A 4,732-nucleotide genomic window follows, 5' to 3' on the forward strand; every position below is an offset into this window, starting at 1 on the left:
CCAACCAGACATTTCCTGAAGAAAAGCTTTCCGTTTGTTGAGCGGTCGTTATCACGTTTAACTGTGATTGGCACAACGGTTTTAACTGGATGAGAAAGTATTTCACATTTATTTAATCACCACGCCCACCGATCTATGTTCACCTTCGTTGCGCTGCTGCACATACATGAAACAAAGTAGCAGGTGCGCATAGAGACGCCCATATAGTCGGTGCGCCTAAGACATACCACCTTGCGCTTGTCGTTGCACTTGCGCGGTTAAAACAAGGCCCCCTGTGCCCACTATGTGGTGTTAGAGAACACCCACTTATTATACGTTATGTTGCAGTATAGTATATCATGTGTACACCACACCATGTGAATTTTAAGTAAGTTGATGATGTTTGTCACATAAGGCTGATTTCCTGTTGTCAGCAGGTGGTGCTATGACTATGACTCAATATGAGCAGGTAGATGTCCTCAGGCCTGGACTCTTATCGAACTTGTGAAATTTGGAGCAGATCGGACAATATAAAGTCAAGTTACAACAGTTTCCTCTTTCATGGCGAAACATGCAAGTCTTCCGCATCGCCATGGCAACACTGTTCCATGGAAACTCAAAACCGCAATTTTGCATTGCACTTGTTTGTGTAGGTGAAATGAATGTTGCATCAATTACGAAAGAAGAACTAGAAAAGGTTATCTGAAGTATACGGTGACCCCGATCCTAAGAAGTGATCGTTGGAAAAGGGGGGCTAAATGCAAGAACTAGAGACTTTACAAGACAGGCATGACTCCATATATGGGATTATTATTGATTATCTTGCAGGAACAGGTGTCTGCAGACAGTGAAGTGTGACTACACACAAGGTGCTTGTGTTGACAGTTGTGTTGGGCACAGGATGAAAGTATAAAGTGTTTGTATGAGCTGTTGAAGATGCTCCTCTTGCTGCAGAGCTCGGAGAGCCTGTATGCATATGCTTTAGTGATTTATTAAAGGCAGTTGGACGGTAGGAAAAATACTGTGTCTCTGGTATTTAATTACCTTTGTCACCTAACTAGACAGGCTGACATTTCAGCTGCAACAGTCAGTGGACCTGTTGAATCCTCTGGGAGGAGTTTTGAAAAATTCCATAAATGTAAATTGCCTAAAATGGTGTGTTATCATATGACCTATGACATCATCATTTGAGTTATCGACTATTCCTTCACAATTTAGTATCACATTAGTCTGAGGGTTATATCAACCAAATGTCAAACGAATGTAATAAACCCTCTAGGAGGAGTTTGAAAAAGTTTGCATAAAATACAAGAAAAACACACAAAATTCAAAATGGCCGACGTCCGGTTGGGCAAAGCCCAATCGCTCTATATTCTTGCAAAATTCACGGGTTCTGATGTGTGTGCCCAGTTTTGTGAGCTTTCAAACACCCCTAGCACCTCAAAAACAGCTTCCTGTTTCATGGAAAATGATGCATCACAATGGCAACAGCATTTGATGAAAACTCAAAACCTTTGCAATTTTGCATTGCGAGGGTCTTGAGATTTTGTTGACCAAAGTTGAGGTGATATGGAGGAAAAAAATAATATTAGAAGTGTACTGTTGTATAAATTACTATATTGTTGTATTTATTCTTTGATGATTGTTAATCCAGTGTAGAAGTGTGTTCAACTGATCAGTTTTGTCTTTAAGGAACATGATGCATTCTTGACCCTGTCCATTGACCTCTTAAATGTTGTAATCACATCGTTCTGTTTTAAGCAATATCTTACCAACAAGGTGCAATATGCAACTTGTTTGTGTGGTGGAATGAATGTCAAGTCAATTAGGAAAGAAGAAATAGAAAGGGCTATCTGAAGTGCATGATACACAGTGACCCCGATTCTAAGAAGTGATCATTGGAAAAGGGGGGCTAAATGCAAAAGCTGGAAACTGTACAAGACAAGCATGACTCCATATATGGGATTATTATTGATTATCTTGCAGGAACAGGTGTCTGCAGACAGTGAAGTGTGACTACACACAAGGTGCTTGTGTTGACAGTTGTGTTGGGCACAGGATGAAAGTATAAAGTGTTTGTATGAGCTGTTGAAGATGCTCCTCTTGCTGCAGAGCTCGGAGAGCCTGTATGCATATGCTTTAGTGATTTATTAAAGGCAGTTGGACGGTAGGAAAAATACTGTGTCTCTGGTATTTAATTACCTTTGTCACCTAACTAGACAGGCTGACATTTCAGCTGCAACAGTCAGTGGACCTGTTGAATCCTCTGGGAGGAGTTTTGAAAAATTCCATAAATGTAAATTGCCTAAAATGGTGTGTTATCATATGACCTATGACATCATCATTTGAGTTATCGACTATTCCTTCACAATTTAGTATCACATTAGTCTGAGGGTTATATCAACCAAATGTCAAATGAATGTAATAAACCCTCTAGGAGGAGTTTGAAAAAGTTTGCATAAAATACAAGAAAAACACACAAAATTCAAAATGACCGACGTCCGGTCTGGCAAAGCCCAATCGCTCTATATTCTTGCAAAATTCACGGGTTCTGATGTGTGCGCCCAGTTTTGTGAGCTTTCAAACACCCCTAGCACCTCAAAAACAGCTTCCTGTTTCATGGCAAATGATGCGTCACAATAGCAACAGCATTTGATGAAAACTCAAAACCTTTGCAATTTTGCATTGCGAGGGTCTTGAGATTTTGTTGACCAAAGTTGAGGTGATATGGAGGAAAAAAATAATATTAGAAGTGTACTGTTGTATAAATTACTATATTGTTGTATTTATTCTTTGATGATTGTTAATCCAGTGTAGAAGTGTGTCCAACTGATCAGTTTTGTCTTTAAGGAACATGATGCATTCTTGACCCTGTCTATTGACCTCTTAAATGTTGTAATCACATCGTTCTGTTTTAAGCAATATCTTACCAACAAGGTGCAATATGCAACTTGTTTGTGTGGTGAAATGAATGTCAAGTCAATTAGGAAAGAAGAAATAGAAAGGGCTATCTGAAGTGCATGATACACAGTGACCCCGATTCTAAGAAGTGATCATTGGAAAAGGGGGGCTAAATGCAAAAGCTGGAAACTGTACAAGACAAGCATGACTCCATATATGGGATTATTATTGATTATCTTGCAGGAACAGGTGTCTGCAGACAGTGAAGTGTGACTACACACAAGGTGCTTGTGTTGACAGTTGTGTTGGGCACAGGATGAAAGTATAAAGTGTTTGTATGAGCTGTTGAAGATGCTCCTCTTGCTGCAGAGCTCAGAGAGCCTGTATGCATATGCTTTAGTGATTTATTAAAGGCAGTTGGACGGTAGGAAAAATACCGTGTCTCTGGTATTTATCCGACCTTGTGCGCATCAGATGGAGTGGCGGCCTTGGTATCGCTACTGGAGTTCAGTTGACACGGCTCTGAAATGTCATTCTTATCGGACACTGTGTGAATGCATAAAATCTTATTTCCTAGTTGAAATTTGGTCTTAGATGTCTCAGAATCATGTCCTTTTGTGACACAATGTCCGCTGCTGCTTTGGTGATTTTATCAACAGGATCAAACTAAATACTTGCTGCAGAAGTGCGGCAACAATGTATTATTCATTGTTGAGTTGTCGTTATCACGTTTAATTGTGATTAACACTGTTAACTGTTTCAGAGCTTTGAGACCAGTGATGTGATTGGCTAGGAGAGTATTTCACATATATTTAATCACTACACCCACTTTTCTATACTCACCTTCACCCAGCCCTTTTACACATTTCACTGCTGCACATAAATGAAACAAAATAGCAGGTGCGCATAGAGATGCCCATATAGTCCGTGCGCCTAATACTTACCACCTTGCACTTGTCGTTGCACTTGCACGGTTAAAATAGGGGCGGAGCTGACGAAAGCCAATGTGAAATATGTCTGAAATGAGACGTGCTGGCATTTTCTCAATATGACTATCAACAGATCATTTTCATTGTCTATTTTTGCTGAGAACTGTGCGCATCACACAGAAAAAATAGGCGAGACCCCGAATCTCTAGATTTGGCACCTACGTGTGAGATGTGTGGCACACGCAGGCTGTGTGGCTGCTCTGATCTGTTAGCATGGGTGCCAAAATGAAAAACAAGAGGTTCTGCAACGCACACACGTTGCTCATGCAGGCTGTGTCCCAGGTGTCACCACTGCAGGTCAGACTGTGTGGTGGACGCCAGGGCAGGGAACGTCTCTGTCAGGGAACTCCAGCACGGAGAGTCGCTGACATACTGACATACGGAGCTTCTTCCTAGCACACATGCCTGTACCTACTGTGGATATGTGTGGGTTTACTGTGGGGCATTGTAGGCAGGGCAAATCCACACTAATCCCACATGGGCCCCATGTAGATTAGCCTATGCAGGGCCCACAGCAGTTTTGCCCTTGGGGCCCCTATGTGGGCTTTCTGTAGGCAAGCCCACAGTTGGACTTGCCCACAGAAAACCCACATGGGCCCCCCTGTGGGATAGTCCGTGCAGGGCCCAAACCAGTTAACCAAAAGGACTGGAATATAAAATTTAAATCTCTACATTTGATATGAAACATATTGGTTTTTGTCACTTTATTTGAAGAGAATTGATTTGCTGTAGTTCTTGTCACTGTTTGTTAAACGTTTTGATCTGTGAAGGTCTTTTGATTGTTTTTCTCACCCTAATAGTGGAAAATGATTATCTGATCACCATCAGCTGTGCTACTAGGGTGTGGCCTATATAACATACCA

This window comes from Thunnus albacares, chromosome 19 (assembly GCF_914725855.1).
Source record: "Thunnus albacares chromosome 19, fThuAlb1.1, whole genome shotgun sequence".
Lineage (NCBI taxonomy): Eukaryota > Metazoa > Chordata > Actinopteri > Scombriformes > Scombridae > Thunnus > Thunnus albacares.